At 50.6% G+C, this 17,460-nt stretch overlaps 1 long non-coding RNA gene and 1 pseudogene across 1 annotated transcript in view; one reads left to right on the top strand and one right to left on the bottom strand.

The window, feature by feature from the left end:
* LOC137356010 (sorting nexin-32-like) overlaps positions 1–5,579 on the bottom strand; it is a 16,937-nt pseudogene extending 11,358 nt beyond the window's left edge.
* Positions 5,580–9,995: 4,416 nt separating this feature from the next.
* Positions 9,996–17,460, top strand: part of LOC137355874 (uncharacterized) — a 72,511-nt gene continuing 65,046 nt past the window's right edge. The window contains exons 1-2 of the long non-coding RNA XR_010970972.1: positions 9,996–10,083; positions 12,276–12,315. This is a non-coding gene — a long non-coding RNA (uncharacterized lncRNA). The remainder of the gene's footprint in view (positions 10,084–12,275; positions 12,316–17,460) is intronic.

Here is a 17,460-nt window from a genome sequence, read left to right as displayed (position 1 = left end):
TGGACAGAATTTACTCCCATTGGAAACAAACGAAATTAGCGAGAGACAGTATGGTTTTGTGAAGGGGAGGTCGTGTCTTACTAATTTGATTGAGTTTTTTGAGGAAGTGACTAAGATGATTGATGAAGGAAGGGCGGTGGATGTTATCTATATGGACTTTAGTAAAGCCTTTGATAAGGTCCCTCATGGCAGACTGGTGCAAAAGGTGAAGTCACACGGGATCAGAGGTGAGCTGGCAAGATGGATACAGAACTGCTCGGTCATAGAAGACAGAGGGTAGCAGTGGAAGGGTGCTTTTCCTAATGGAGGGATGTGACTAGTGGTGTTCTGCAGGGATCAGTGCTGGGACCTTTGCTGTTTGTAGTATATATAAATTATTTGGAGGAAAATGTAGCTGGTCTGATTAGTAAGTTTGCGGACGACAAAGGTTGGTGGAGTTGCGGACAGTGATGAGGATTGTCAGAGGATACAGCAGGATATAGATCGGTTGGAGACTTGGGCGGAGAAATGGCAGATGGAGTTTAATCCGGACAAATGTGAGGTAATGCATTTTGGAAGGTACAATGCAGGTGGGAAGTATACAGTAAATGGCAGAACCTTAGGAGTATTGACAGGCAGAGAGATCTGGGCGTACAGGTCCACAGGCCACTGAAAGTGGCAACGCAGGTGGATAAGGTAGTCAAGAAGGCATACGGCATGCTTGCCTTCATTGGTCGGGGCATAGAGTATAAAAATTGGCAAGTCATGTTGCAGCTGTACAGAACTTTAGTTAGGCCACATTTAGAATACTGCGTGCAATTCTGGTCGCCTCACTACCAGAAGGACGTGGAGGCTTTGGAGAGGGTACAGAGGTGGTTTACCAGGATGTTGCCTGGTCTGGAGGGCATTAGCTATGAGGAGAGGTTGGAAAAACTCATTGTTTTCACTGGAACGACAGAGGTGGAGGGGCGACATGATAGAGGTTTACAAAGTTATGAGCGGCATGGACAGAGTGGATAGTCAGAAGCTTTTTCCCAGGGTGGAAGAGTCAGTTACTAGGGGACATAGGTTTAAGGTGCGAGGGGCAAAGTTTAGAGGGGATGTGCGAGGCAAGTTCTTTACACAGAGGGTGGCGAGTGCCTGGAACTTGCTGCCAGGGGAGGTGGTGGAAGCAGATACGATAGCGACGTTTAAGAGGCATCTTGACAAATATATGAATCGGAAGGGAATAGAGGGGATATGGGCCCCGGAAGTGCAGAAGGTGTTAGTTTAGGCAGGCATCAAGATCGGCGCAGGCTTGGAGGGCCGAATGGCCTGTTCCTGTGCGGTTCTTTGTTCTCGTTCTTTGTACTGACCCTCCGACAGCGTGGCGCTCCCCTCAGTACTGACCCTCCGACAGCGCGGCCCCCCTCCCCCCCCCCCCCCCCCCCCCCCCCCAACCCCCATTGGAGCATCATAGTGGGGCTCAAATCCCCAACCTACTGGGGTGTGTCCTGGTCAACACTGTTCAGGAGAGCTGGGGCCGAGCAGGTCCAAGCTATGTCCACACGAGCGTGGACCTGTCCCAGCCAGAGGATCAGGCCTGCAAAGCCCTGCAGCAGAAAGATGTTTGTCCAGTTACACGGGGGGAAGCAAACAGTTTTGTTTATCATTCCGCAGGGGGTGTCTTACATCCTGATCATACTCCAGAAATACATAGAAGTTGTGATCCCTCCTGAGTAAGGGGTGAGCAGCCAGACGCTGTAGGAAAACCTCGTGCATCGCCACAGTCTTCTTAAAGATGGCAAGGTACTCACTGTGGAGAGAGAGAGAGAGAGAGAGAGAGAGAGAGGACAATCCACTGACCAGTCTGGAAAAAGAGCCTCAGTTCACTCCTTCCCCTCCGACAGTCACTGCTTCGGGGCGATGGTTATTATTTTTTGGTGGTGCTCACTGCTGTTTGGTTTCCCCCAACCAAAAACGTGACCACTGTTCATGCAGTGGGATATTCGGCTGCGGAAGGAAGCACCACCGTTTATCCTGACCTTCCCCAATATGGCCAGAGGCACCTTGCAGCAGGAGTTGCAGCTGACCTCTACCGCCAACCCCCACCCCACCCCTAGGATAATCCTAGGCCCCTGGGTGGTCTGAGATCACAACGAGCTTACCAATCGAGAGACTGGAAGGATCGTGCACTGCCATCAGTGTAAGTGCCTGGACAGCCCCTCATAGGTTATAAAGCTTCCTTAACAAACAAACACACACGAGGGAGACAGAAGGGACATGGAGCCCTTGACACACAAAAAAAAAAAATAGATCACAGTCCAAGCCACTCCCAAGAGAACTTCACGCACGCATTTGGGCTGCAGAGTTGAATCATGCTCTGTGATACCCCCTACAGTCAAAAAGCACATCAGCACACAAGCCTCAGTTTCCCAGCCAGTGTTTTTAACTGTAGGGTTTGAAAAAAAAAAAATTGGAAGTGGATTGGGGGAAAAACAAAAGTCTACCCTTTACTGACAGTGCTCACACAGCGAGAGCAGCCCCAGGGATTGGGGCACTGGAGACCTGTTCAAAAAGCAACAAGCACTGGGAAGGAGTCAAGGAGAAAGGAATACTCCACACAAGGAACTGAGGGGTGACTTCCTTTAGCAAAACGGTGACATATAGTTAGACCGCACTGCAGAATTACACTTCCAGTCTCCAGATTACAAAAAAAAATGTAGAAGGAACTGGAGGTGATGTTAAAAAAAATATATATATAAAAATTAACAAGGATGATCCCATAACTGAGAGGTTATAACGATCAGGAAAAGATAGATCAAACAGGGTGGGGATCTTTTCTCTAGAAAAAAAAAGAGAAGGCTGAGGGGGGGTGGGGGGGTGGTGACGTGACCTGATCGGGGCTTTAAAATGATGAAGGGGGTTCGATATAGAGAAGATGTTTCCACTTGTGGGGGAGACCAGAACTAGGGGCCATCAATATAAAACAAACAAACAAACAAACAAAACAAACAAAGTCAGTAATAAATCCAATGGGGAATTCAGGAGAAACTCCTTTCCCCAGAGAGTGGGGAGAATGTGGAACTCACTACCACAGGGAGTGGTTGAGGTGAATAGTATCGATATATTTAAGGGGAAGCTGGATAAACACACGAGGGAGAAAGGAATAGAAGGATATGGTGATGGGATGAGATGAAGGGGGATTGGGAGGAGGCTCGTGTGGATCAGAAACACCAGCATGCAGAAGGGCTGAATGGCCTGTTTCTGTACAGTATATCGTACAGAGAGAGGAAGATGTACCCACCCCTACATTGTTAGGGACAGAGCTAGCTAGACCCCCAGGACACTAGTGTTCCTGTTCAGACACACTGGGACTGTGGAAGGCACACAAGTTATACAAAACCCTGAGCCAATGGGGGAGGTTGGCAAGAGCTGGGAGAGGCAATCACAGTCAGAATGGAGAGACCCTTCCCCTGTCTAGGGCAGAGCAATTCCATAGCCAAACAGACAACCACCACCGCCCCCCCCACCCCACCACCCCCATCCGGCATGCCCACGGCCACTTACGATTCCAGCTCTTGCTTCATCTTGGCGAACTCCTCGCGGGTCATCGACCGTCGCCCTCACCCAGTTTCTGCAGCTTCTCCCGCGATGCATCAAAGTTGGGCTTTGGGGGAGCAGGGAGGGATCTGTAAATCAGGGAAAGGGTCAAACCTTTATTAAAAAAAAAATTCAATTTCTATCACATTTCACAGCTAGTGAAGCGCTTTTAAAATGTATTTATTTATTTTAATAAAAAAAAAAGGTAGTTGCTTTGGTAATGTATCCAATTTATATAGCAAGATTCCACAAACTGCAATGGGGCATTTACTGCCCATCCCTCATTGAGAAGGTGGTGAGCTGAGGCAACAATCCAGAGGGCAGTTAAGAGTCAACTACATTGCTGAGAGTCTGGAGTCACATGTCAGTCAGACTGGGCAAGAATGACCGGTCCTTTTGTAAAAAAAAAGACAGGAGGAAATCTGAATCTTTACAACAAATCAGTTGTTTCATGGTCACAATTACTGAGGCTAGCTTTTCATTCCAGATTTATTAATATTCCCCCAGCTGCCTTGGTGGAATTTGAATTTATGTCTCGGAAGCATTAATCCCAAATGATTAGACCACGAACATAACCAGCACATTATCAGACCCCACTGCTGTGAAAAAATGGAAAAGGTCACCTCCTTCAATGGGGACCATTCTCAGATATATCATTAACAGGGTATTTTCTATCTAACCCCGTGCTGTACCTGTCCTGGGAGTGTTTGATGGGGACAGTGTAGAGGGAGATTTACTCTGTATCTAACCCCCGTACTGTACCTGTCCTGGGAGTGTTTGATGGGGACAGTATAGAGGGAGCTTTACTCTGTATCTAACCCCCGTACTGTACCTGTCCTGGGGAGTGTTTGATGGGGACAGTGTAGAGGGAGCTTTACTCTGTATCTAACCCCCATACTGTACCTGTCCTGGAGTGTTTGATGGGGGACAGTGTAGAGGGAGCTTTACTCTGTATCTAACCCCTGTACTGTACCTGTCCTGGGAGTGTTTGATGGGGACAGTGTAGAGGGAGCTTTACTCTGTATCTAACCCCCATACTGTACCTGTCCTGGGAGTGTTTGCCTCATCTTGATGAGCACAAAATCACATGTACTTGAACACTCTAAGTACAAACTTCAGTCAATGATCACTCACTATTATCCCAGCGTAATCTTCATTCTCCAAATACGCATCATGAAGCCAAATGAACTCCTCGTGCTGGCGAACTACTGAGAATTCTGGCTGTTTAAAGTGAGACAGACTCGTCTGAGACAAAGAGAGGAAATGAAAAATCAGTGTCGCAAATGTCACACAGCAAGATCCCACAAACAGCAATGTGATAATGACCCGGATCATCTGTTTTTAGTGATGTTGGTTGAGGATAAATATTGTCCCCAGGACACCGGGGAGAACTCCCCTGCTCTTCTTCCAATAGTGGCCGTGGGATCTTTTACACCCACCCGAGAGGGCAGACGGGGCCTCGGTTTAATGTCTCATCTGAAAGACGGCACCCTCCGACAGTGCAGCACTCCCTCAGTACTGACCCTCCGACAGTGCGGCACTCCCTCAGTACTGACCCTCCGACAGTACTAGTACTGGGGCTGTGCCACATTACGAGTGTCTGGATTATGGGGCTCAAGTGGGTTCTTTGAACCCATAAATCCTCTGGCCAGGTAACCGTGCTATCTAGTGAGCCACAGCTAGAGTCAGAGTCATAGAGAGATACAGCATTGAAACAGGCCCTTCGGCCCACCGAGTTTGTGCCGACCAACAACCACCCATGTATGCTGTGACTAGTTGAGTGGAGAACCCCTTTACCCTGCAGCTACTTGTCATGCACTCAACAGAACTAGTCCACCACAAAACAAAACACTAATATTTCAACACACAGTTCCCCTTCACACATACCTTCGTGTGGACAGTAAACTTTACTTTATCTCTCTCACTGACCGCATCCGAGATCTCCACTTGTAGCGAGGAATCGGTGTGCAGATCCACTGACATGGTCCCGTGACTGCAATAAAAGCACACACACACATCTGAGACTAGTTCAGTGCTGCCATAACCTACAGATCGTCAGAGAATGCAGGAGGGGTACTGAGACCCACAAAGCAGGGAATGTTTGATGGGGACAGTGTAGAGGGAGCTTTACTCTGTATCTAACCCTGGGTACCCTAAAGGACAGACTGTTCTAAACTCCTTTAACAAACAGTGGACTGATCACTCCCTGCTAGCATCAGTTCTGTTTCCACAGAAACATCTTTGAGCACGCACATCTCCCTCCTGCTGCTGATCTCTGTCGGAATATTATGAATCACCATTGGCATACCAGTCGTGTTCATTTAAGGCTGGAAGTCACAGGGAGCCTACATGTGTCAACATGGGCTAAAAATTAATTAAATTGGATTGCAAGCAATAGTTTGTTTTCTGGAAACTGCATGAGGCACGCACACAGACTGGGCTTGTGATCCTGCTGGGACTCTGGAAGGTGAAAAGCAAGGGGAGGGTGAAGGTCCCACCAGGGAATGTGTAAAACAAAATGGCAAAGCTGGACTGGAGCTGGCTAAAGTGGGCACCAAGTCACTCCTGCTGGTCAACTTTCCACACTTAACATGGGCGAAGTGGCAGGGAAGAACAGATGAGGCACTAACTGAACCCCTTTTGCCAGCCTTGCCACATCCCACACTCAGGGACAGTTTTGTGCCCAGGGACATTAAGCAGCTATTCAACTACAGAATGCATCAGAGCTGAATCCAATCTCTCTCACACACACACAGTAGTCGGGACAAGAGCACAGAAAACCCTGGCTGACACCCGATTAAAAAAAATAAATAAATAGAGAGACACACAGAGTTAGCTCCCTCTGGAGGAAGGATGGGCGGGTGAGGAGTGGGTGTTTCTCCCCTCCTCCTCCCCTACACAGCTTTTCAAAAGGTCATTTAAAACTGAGGAACTGAAAGCACGAGACTCTGCAGATCCAATTAGAAGCAGTAAATGCAACCAGGGAGTGCCACAAGAGGGGTAGGTTACCAATGATGGAATCAGAAGGAGGCCATTCAGCCCTTCAAGCCTGTTCTGCCATTGAACGAGATCACGGCTGATCTGCAACTCACTGAACATACCCACCTTTGCCTCATATCCCTTTTGGTTAACAGATCTAGCAGTCTTAGACTGAAAATCAATTGATCGCCACAAATGGTGATGGATGCCCAGAGAGTTCCAAACTTCTACCACCCTTGTGTATACTGTTGCCTAATTTTATTCCTGAGAAGGTCTGGCTCGAATTTGATTCTGTCCTAGACTTCCTCAATCAGCAGCGTCTTTTATCTACCCCATTTCCCATTCAAATTTTGAAAATTGCAATCAAATCACCCCCTAACTTTTGAAATCACAGTAAATACAATAGTATTTTGTGCAAATTTGTGCAATTATTCTGCTAAATCTATGTTGCACTCCCTCCAAGATCAGTAGAACCTTTTTATTCTCAATAGAAGCAATCGCCTGAATCTCCAGATTGCCACCTCAGCCCTGGCTCAGAGGATAGCACAGTGGTTCAGAATCAGGAGATCAAAATTCACCACATAGCACATAATCCAGGCTGATATGCGCCGCCGGGGGAGCGCCGCACTGCCGGAGGTGCCATCTTTCAGATGAGACATTAAACCGAGGCCCCTGTCTGCCCTCTCGGGTGGGTGTAAAAGATCCCACGGCCACTATTGGAAGAAGAGCAGGGGAGTTCTCCCCGGTGTCCTGGGGACAATATTTATCCCTCAACCAACATCACTAAAAACAGATGATCCGGGTCATTATCACATTGCTGTTTGTGGGATCTTGCTGTGCACAAATTGGCTGCTGCGTTTCCTACATTACAACAGTGACTACACTTTAAATAGAACTTCATTGGTGGTGTAGCACTTTGGGACGTGCTGTGGTCTCAGTAGAAATAGAAGTTCTTCCTTTTACAAATTGGAACGGAGCCCAGTGGGTAAAAGCTACGCTTCATACAGACGAAGACAACCACTGGGCTGATCAGTGCTGAGTCAAGGAGAAAAAAAAAAAAAAACTTGTTTCCCTGGTTTGGGCGAGGGAAACTGGCATTTTAGCTGTTAATTGGCACAGCTTATGCTGACACTGACTGACCAACGGAAACAGCCCCTTTGCACTCAAATCACCAGACTGGGACAGAACGGCAGCCTGCCATGGCCCAACTTAACACACGAATTGGGGACGGGACGTGTCGGGGTCGGGGTGGTTTGTGGTGAAGGGAAAATACGAAGAACAGACCGAAACACAGCTGAGATTCCTGGCCAGTGTAACCTCCTCCAGCCCCGACAACCCTCCCCATCTCTGTAACCTCCTCCAATTCCAGCCTCTTGTCCACCACCCCCCCCCCCCCCCTCCCCCTCCCCCGATTTCCATCAGGGGATTCTTCTACATGTTCGGTGCTATATAAATGCAAGCTGTAGTTGAATTACTTTTACTGAACGTGTGCCAGATAACCTGCACACAGAAAGATCCCACAAACAGCAATGTGATAATGACCCAGATCATCTGTTTTTAGTGACGTTGGTTAAGGGATAAATATTGTCCCCAGGACACCGGGGAGAACTCCCTGGCTCTTCTTCCAATAGTGGCCGTGGGATCTTTTACATCCACCCAAGAGGGCAGACGGGGCCTCGGTTTAATGACTCATCTGAAAGACTGCACCTCCGACAGTGCGGCACTACTCCTGGGGTAAGTCAAACCCAAACCCCATAATCCAGGCATCGAATGGGGGCTTGAACCCAGAAACCTTTCACTCAAACGACTGCTACCAGCTGAGCCAAAGCTGAGCCACATGGTGTGTGTTGCTTTGATTCTCACCCTGCAGCAGGTTATTTGGAGAAGGCGGAAGGTGGGGGAAAGCACCAACTGGCCTCAGTCTTGGAAATTAATCCTTGCTATATTGAGAGCAAATTAGCAGAACAGAGGGGATCAATATAGAGCCAGAGTACAAAAGCAAGGAGGTTATGCCAAACCTTCATAAAGCTCTGGTTAGACCCCACCTAGAGTATTGCATCTAGTTCTGGTCACCACACTTCAGGATGAGAGTGAGGGTCCTAGAGAGGGTGCAGAGGAGATTTACCAGAAATGTTCAAGGGAGGAGGTGATTTTAGCAACAAGGTTAGGTTCGAGAAGCTGGGGTTGTTCCCCTTGGAGCAAAGGAGGGGAGATTAGAGAGAGAGGTGTACAAGGTAAAAGTAGACAAAGAAACATGTACAAGATGTGGGGAAAGGACAAGCCAGGACTCAGGTGCAATGCATTCCACAGCCAAATGCCCCTGACTGACTAGGCTGAGAAAGTCAAAGAATGGTCCCTTGGGTGAGGTACAGGAGGGCAGTGGCCAACTGCAAACCTCTCCTCCAGGAGAAGAGAAAATACAATATGGCTCTAAAATAGGGCAGCTGCCTCACGACAACAGCCCATCAGCAAAACTGCAGACCATTAACTGGGTTACATACAACACCAGGGGCTCCAGATTCCTCGTCATGACCCATATACTTCACTTTGCAACCAGCTCTCAGGGTCCGCTGTCTCACCTCCAGGAAGAGAATTAACCTTTTCAGAATTAAAAAGAGGTAGGCAACAGATGCAAACATCAAATTCTTAACCAATTGGAGGTTTTGTGCATTTGAAGAGACAGAGAGAAAAGCAAAATGAAAACAACACTTTGAAATATTAGGTGAAATGCATTCATTAAAAAAAAAAGGGGGACACATTACAGATGCAGAAGACAACTTCAAAATACACAATAGACAGTTTTGAAACCTGCATGGAGAATAATAAACGTGATTGTAGCAATAAGGACACAGACTGAGGGGGGGGGGGGGGGGGGGGGTTTAATTTCAGTGTTACTGCTCAGCAGCTCTGCAATGAACAACTAGCACGAGCAACACGTTAAATTAAATGCTTTCGATTAGGGTTAGGGAAATTTTTTAAAAAAAGTTAAGATTAAAGAGAATTGTCTCGATTATTCTCAACAGCTCAGCAGGGGAAATCAGCTGATCCAACTTCTCAATTACACCTTCTAGCAACAACAACAAAAAAAAACACATGGATGCAAAAGCATTTTAAGAGGGTTTTATAAAATGCAGATGTGTATTGTTGCTGGTTACCTTAGAGTCCTCCCCCTCAAACAGGTCTGTGCTTTCCTCCATTCCTGCTCTGCTGACACTCAAGCTCTCTGCCCAGAGTCCTGGATACTGGGAGGACTCCGCTAACCGCTGGGAGGTCCAGACTATTCAGCCCGCACCCGGTGCCCCTCTTGTATGCGCACACGCCTCCTCGCCCGCCCGCCCCTTCACTGTTCCGATTGGCTCCCCCCGGCGCGGCCGCCGGGCCTCACGCTTCCGATTGGCCCGCCGTCACGTCAATCAACCTCAAGCACCGCCTCCCCTTAAGGAGGAGCGGCTGATTATTATTATTTTTTTTCTCTCTCTCCCCGCCTTTGGACTTACATATTTATTTTAAATTTCTCCGCACACGCGACCAGCGGAACATGACGTAAATTGACCGCGTTCCCTCTCAGACTTTTTCAGTATTCCCGGGGTGTGGGTTAAGATTATCTATGTATGTGAATTTATGTTTTAAATAGATAGGCGGTTAAGCAGCAGGAACCGAATCAGGCGACGATCTTTCTTCAGATTCTGAGAGGGAGTTGTTTTGTTTGTTGTTGCGGGACCCGCTGTTCAGCAGGACTGTGCTGACAGAAATTTCCAGATTGATTGATCGCCTCCTTAAAACTGTCCGGGTCAGCTGACAGCTCCCGGCAGCCTCCGCGCCCTTGGCTCTTCGTGGCGGGAGATTTGACCAGAGCTTCGCGGAGCTGGCACGGGGAATGACGTCATGAGACTGTTGCGGTGACGTCATGTGGCTATGACGTCATTGGAACCGTGCTCTTCCACTTCAGAATATCTAGTCCAGTCCACTTTCGTCAAGTCCAGTCCAGTCCATTCCAGTTCAGCCCAGTCTACTCCATTCCAGTTCTGTCCAGCCCAGTCCTGTCCAGTTCAGCCCATTATAGTTCAGCCCAGTCCAGTTCAGTCCATTATCGTTCAGCCCAGTCCAGTCCTGTCCAGTTCAGTCCATTCCAGTCCAGTCCTGTCCAGTTCAGTCCATTATCGTTCAGCCCAGTCCAGTCCTGTCCAGTTCAGTCCATTCCAGTCCAGTCCTGTCCAGTTCAGTCCATTATCGTTCAGCCCAGTCCAGTCCTGTCCAGTTCAGTCCATTCCAGTCCAGTCCTGTCCAGTTCAGTCCATTATCGTTCAGCCCAGTCCAGTCCTGTCCAGCTCAGCCCAGTCCAGTTCAGCCTAGTCCAGTTCAGTCCATTATAGTTCAGCCCAGTCCATTCCAGTCCTCTCCTGTCCAGCTCAGCCCAGTCCAGTTCAGTCAGTCAGTCCAGCCCATCCCAGTCCAGTCCTGTCCAGTCCCATCCATTATAGTTCAGTCCAGTTCAGTCAGTCCAGTCCTGTCCTGTCCTGTCCTGTCCAGCTCAGCCCAGCCCAGTCCAGTTCAGTCAGTCCAGTCCAGTCCAGTCCTGTCCTGTCCAGCTCAGCCCAGTCCAGTTCAGTCAGTCAGTCCAGCCCATCCCAGTCCAGTCCTGTCCAGTCCCATCCATTATAGTTCAGTCCAGTTCAGTCAGTCCAGTCCTGTCCTGTCCTGTCCTGTCCAGCTCAGCCCAGCCCAGTCCAGTTCAGTCAGTCCAGTCCAGTCCAGTCCTGTCCTGTCCAGCTCAGCCCAGTCCAGTTCAGTCAGTCAGTCCAGCCCATCCCAGTCCAGTCCTGTCCAGTCCCATCCATTATAGTTCAGTCCAGTTCAGTCAGTCCAGTCCTGTCCAGTGTAATCCAGTCCCGTCCATTATAGTTCAGCCCAGTTCAGTCAGTCCAGTCCAGTCCTGTCCTGTCCTGTCCTGTCCTGTCCAGCTCAGCCCAGCCCAGTTCAGTCAGTCCAGTCCAGTCCTGTCCTGTCCTGTCCAGCTCAGCCCAGTCCAGTTCAGTCAGTCCAGTCCTGTCCAGTGTAATCCAGTCCTGTCCAGTCCAGTCCTGTCCTCTCCAGCTCAGCCCAGTCCAGTTCAGTCAGTCCAGTCCTGTCCAGTGTAATCCAGTCCTGTCCAGTCCTGTCCTGTCCTGTCCAGCTCAGCCCAGTCCAGTTCAGTCAGTCCAGTCCAGTCCTGTCCTGTCCTGTCCAGCTCAGCCCAGTCCAGTTCAGTCAGTCCTGTCCTGTCCTGTCCTGTCCTGTCCTGTCCAGCTCAGCCCAGCCCAGCCCAGTTCAGTCAGTCCAGTCCTGTCCTGTCCAGCTCAGCCCAGCCCAGTTCAGTCAGTCCTGTCCTGTCCTGTCCAGCTCAGCCCAGTCCAGTTCAGTCAGTCCTGTCCTGTCCAGCTCAGCCCAGTCCAGTTCAGTCAGTCCAGTCCAGTCCTGTCCTGTCCTGTCCAGCTCAGCCCAGTCCAGTTCAGTCAGTCCAGTCCAGTCCTGTCCTGTCCTGTCCAGCTCAGCCCAGTCCAGTTCAGTCAGTCCAGTCCAGTCCAGTCCTGTCCTGTCCAGCTCAGTCCAGTCCAGTTCAAGATGTGAAGTGGTTTTGCCGTTGATGAAACGTCGTCAAAGATTCTCATGTGATATCTGTAAACGGTGAGACACAGGCTTAAATGGAAGAAAGATTTTTTCAAGGAAAGTTCTTAATCTGTTCTTTCTCTTTCCAGATACTCGCTGACCTGCTGTGACATTGCTGAGTTTATTTTAGTAAGTACACAAAATTGAATGTATTTTTAACAACTGCTCTTTTCATATCTAATTTACTTTCATGGAGACACATTCAATACTTTGACTGTCCAATACCTCACTAGACTATGCTACCGTTCATAAACAGATGGCCAATGTTCCCAGGTAACACTTCTGCCATAGAGGTACGGTGGAGCGTTCAAACAGCCATTCAGAGACCTGAGCCCCATAATGTGGACCAGCAATGCCAGCGCTGAGGGAGTGCTGCACTGTCGGAGGGTCAGTACTGAGGGAGTGCCGCACTGTCGGAGGGTCAGTACTGAGGGAGTGCCGCACTGTCGGAGGGTGAGTACTGAGGGACTGCCGCACTGTCGGAGGGTCAGTACTGAGGGAGTGCCGCACTGTCGGAGGGTCAGTACTGAGGGAGTGCCGCACTGTCGGAGGGTGAGTACTGAGGAGTGCTGCACTGTCGGAGGGTGAGCACTGAGGGAGTGCTGCACTGTCGGAGGGTGAGTACTGAGGGACTGCCGCACTGTCGGAGGGTCAGTACTGAGGGAGTGCCGCACTGTCGGAGGGTCAGTACTGAGGGAGTGCCGCACTGTCGGAGGGTGAGTACTGAGGGAGTGCCGCACTGTCGGAGGGTCAGTACTGAGGGAGTGCCGCACTGTCGGAGGGTGAGTACTGAGGGAGTGCTGCACTGTCGGAGGGTCAGTACTGAGGGAGTGCCGCACTGTCGGAGGGTGAGTACTGAGGAGTGCTGCACTGTCGGAGGGTGAGCACTGAGGGAGTGCTGCACTGTCGGAGGGTGAGTACTGAGGGACTGCCGCACTGTCGGAGGGTCAGTACTGAGGGAGTGCCGCACTGTCGGAGGGTCAGTACTGAGGGAGTGCCGCACTGTCGGAGGGTGAGTACTGAGGGAGTGCCGCACTGTCGGAGGGTCAGTACTGAGGGAGTGCCGCACTGTCGGAGGGTGAGTACTGAGGGAGTGCTGCACTGTCGGAGGGTCAGTACTGAGGGAGTGCTGCACTGTCGGAGGGTGAGTACTGAGGGACTGCCGCACTGTCGGAGGGTCAGTACTGAGGGAGTGCCGCACTGTCGGAGGGTCAGTACTGAGGGAGTGCCGCACTGTCGGAGTGTCAGTACTGAGGGAGTGCCGCAGTGTTGGAGGGTCAGTACTGAGGGAGTGCCGCACTGTCGGAGGGTCAGTGCTGAGGGAGTGCCGCTTGTCGGAGGGTCAGTACTGAGGGAGTGCTGCACTGTCGGAGGGTCAGTACTGAGGGAGTGCCGCACTGTCGGAGGGTCAGTACTGAGGGAGTGCCGCACTGTCGGAGGGTCAGTACTGAGGGAGTGCCGCACTGTCGGAGGGTCAGTACTGAGGGAGTGCCGCACTGTCGGAGGGTGAGTACTGAGTGAGTGCCGCACTGTCGGAGGGTCAGTACTGAGGGAGTGCCGCACTGTCGGAGGGTCAGTACTGAGGGAGTGCCGCACTGTCGGAGGGTCAGTACTGAGGGAGTGCCGCACTGTCGGAGGGTCAGTACTGAGGGAGTGCCGCACTGTCGGAGGGTCAGTACTGAGGGAGTGCCGCACTGTCGGAGGGTCAGTACTGAGGAAGCGCCACACTGTCGGAGGGTCAGTACTGAGGGAGTGCCGCACTGTCGGAGGTACCGTCTTTCAGATGAGACATTAAACCGAGGCCCTGTCTGCCCTCTCGGGTGGGTGTAAAAGATCCCACGGCCACTATTGGAAGAAGAGCAGTGGAGTTCTCCCCGGTTTCCTGGGGACAATATTTATCCCTCAACCAACATCACTAAAAACAGATGATCCGGGTCATTATCACATTGCTGTTTGTGGGATTTAGAATTTAGAACATTACAGCGCAGTACAGGCCCTTCGGCCCTCGATGTTGCGCCGCCCTGTGAAACCATCTGACCTACACTATTCCATTTTCATCCATGTGTCTATCCAATGTCCACTGAAATGCCCTTAAAGTTGGCGAGTCTACTACTGCTGCAGGCAGGGCGTTCCACGCCCTTACTACTCTCTGAGTAAAGAAACTACCTCTCACATCTGTCCGATATCTATCACCCCTCAACTTGAAGCTATGTCCCCTCGTGTTTGCCATCACCATCCGAGGAAAAAGACTCTCACTATCCACCCTATCTAACCCTCTGATTATCTTATATGTCTCTATTAAGTCACCTCTCCTCCTCCTTCTCTCCAACGAAAACAACCTCAAGTCCCTCAGCCTTTCCTCGTAAGACCTTCCCTCCATACCTGGCAACATCCTAGTAAATCTCCTCTGCACCCTTTCCATAGCTTCCACATCCTTCCTATAATGCGGTGACCAGAACTGCACGCAATACTCCAGGTGCGGTCTCACCAGAGTTTTGTACAGCTGCAGCATGACCTCGTGGCTCCGAAACTCGACCCCCCTACTAATAAAAGCTAACACACCATATGCCTTCTTAACAGCCCTATTAACCTGGGTAGCAACTTTCAGGGATTTATGTACCTGGACACCAAGATCTCTCTGTTCATCTACACTACCAAGAATCCTCCCATTAGCCCAGTACTCTGCATTCCTGTTACTCCTTCCAAAGTGAATCACCTCACACTTTTCCGCATTGAACTCCATTTGCCATCTCTCAGCGCAGCTCTGCAGCCTATCTATGTCTCTCTGTACCCGACAACATCCTTCGGCACTATCCACAACTCCACCGACCTTAGTGTCATCCGCAAATTTACTAACCCACCCTTCTACACCCTCTTACAGGTCATTTATAAAAATGACAAACAGCAGTGGCCCCAAAACAGATCCTTGCTGTACACCACTAGTAACTAAACTCCAGGATGAACATTTGCCATCAACCACCACCCTCTGTCTTCTTTCAGCTAGCCAATTTCTGATCCAAAGCTCTAAATCACCTTCAACCCCATACTTGCGTATTTTCTGCAATAGCCTACCGTGGGGAACCTTATCAAACGCCTTACTGAAATCCATATACACCACATCCACTGCTTTACCCTCATCCACCTGTTTGGTCACCTTCTCGAAAAACTCAATAAGGTTTGTGAGGCACGACCTACCCGTCACAAAACCGTGCTGACTATCTATAATGTACTTATTCTTTTCAAGATGATTATAAATCCTGTCTCTTATAACCTTTTCCAACATTTTACCCACAACCGAAGTAAGGCTCACAGGTCTATAATTACCAGGGCTGTCTCTACTCCCCTTCTTGAACAAGGGGACAACATTTGCAATCCTCCAGTCTTCCGGCACTATTCCTGTCGACAATGACGACATAAAGATCAAGGACAAAGGCTCTGCAATCTCCTCCCTAGCTTCCCAGAGAATCCTAGGATAAATCCCATCTGGCCCAGGGGACTTATCTATTTTCACACTTTCATCTTGCTGTGTGTAAATTGGCTGCTGCGTTTCCTACATTACAACAGTGACTCCACTTCTGAAGTACTTCATTGGCTTAAAGCACCATATCCTGAGGCACTATATAAATGCAGAGTCTCTCTTTAGCTGCAGTACTGAACATCTGACACAAGATGTCCTTAGTGAGCCATCCAATATGCTGAGCACTGATCAGACTGCAGATGCTGGTAATGGTTCTGCTGTTGCCATTTACACCTCCCCTAGATCCATCTCCTGTTTGCTCACTCGTCCCATTACCATTTCCTTCTGCCTTGCACCATCATCCCTTTGCTTATTTAAGCTTTCCTGCCTTCCACCATATTGCAGACCTGACCTTTTCCCCTATCCCTGGGTCTGTGCTCACTTAAACCCTGTTACATCTCAGACATCTTCCAGATCAGACAAAGGGTCAGAGACCTGAAATGTTACACTGAAGGTTCACCACATTGGTTCCTGGGATGAGAGGGCTGTCCTATGAGGAGAGATTGAGTAGAATGGACCTGTATTAACTGGGGTTTACAAGAATGAGAGATGATCGCATTGACGTTCTGAGAGGGTTTGACAAGGTCGATGCTGAGAGGCTGTTTTCCCCCTGACTGGTGAGTCTGGAACATGGCGGTCACAGTCTCAGGTTGAACGGTTGGCCATTCCGATGGTGCAGCACTCCCTCAGTACTGACCCTCCGACAGTGCAGCACTCCCTCAGTACTGACCCTCCAACAGTGCGGCGCTCCCTCGGTACTGACCCTCCGACAGTGCGGCACTCCCTCAGTCCTGACCCTCCGACAGTGCAGCACTCCCTCAGTACTGACCCTCCGACAGTTCAGCACTCGCTCAGCACTGACCCTCCAACAGTGCGGCGCTCCCTCGGTACTGACCCTCCGACAGTGCGGCACTCCCTCAGTCCTGACCCTCCGACAGTGCAGCACTCCCTCAGTACTGACCCTCCGACAGTTCAGCACTCGCTCAGCACTGACCCTCCGACAGTGCAGCACTCCCTCAGTACTGACCCTCCGACAGTTCAGCACTCGCTCAGCACTGACCCTCCAACAGTGCGGCGCTCCCTCGGTACTGACCCTCCGACAGTGCGGCACTCCCTCAGTCCTGACCCTCCGACAGTGCGGCGCTCCCTCAGTACCGACCCTCCAACAGCGCGGCACTCCCTCAGTACCGACCCTCCAACAGCGCGGCACTCCCTCAGTACCGACCCTCCGACAGTGCGGCACTCCCTCAGTACTGACCCTCTGACAGTGCGGCGCTCTCTCAGTACTGACCCTCCGACAGTGCGGCACTGCCTCAGTACTGACCCTCTGACAGTGCGGCACTCCCTCAGTACTGACCCTCCAACAGCGCGGCACTCCCTCAGTACTGACCCTCTGACAGTGCGGCACTCCCTCAGTACTGACCCTCTGACAGTGCGGCACTCTCTCAGTACTGACCCTCCAACAGCGCGGCACTCCCTCAGTACTGACCCTCTGACAGTGCGGCACTCCCTCGGTACTGACCCTCCAACAGTGCGGCACTCCCTCAGTACTGACCCTCTGACAGTGCGGCACTCTCTCAGTACTGACCCTCCAACAGCGCGGCACTCCCTCAGTACTGACCCTCCGACAGTGCGGCACTCCCTCGGTACTGACCCTCCAACAGTGCGGCACTCCCTCAGTACTGACCCTCTGACAGTGCGGCACTCCCTCAGTACTGACCCTCCGACAGTGCGGCACTGCCTCAGTACTGACCCTC

Source organism: Heterodontus francisci, chromosome 44 (assembly GCF_036365525.1).
Source record: "Heterodontus francisci isolate sHetFra1 chromosome 44, sHetFra1.hap1, whole genome shotgun sequence".
Taxonomy (NCBI): Eukaryota; Metazoa; Chordata; class Chondrichthyes; order Heterodontiformes; family Heterodontidae; genus Heterodontus; species Heterodontus francisci.
This window is presented reverse-complemented; position numbering and strand designations above follow the sequence as displayed.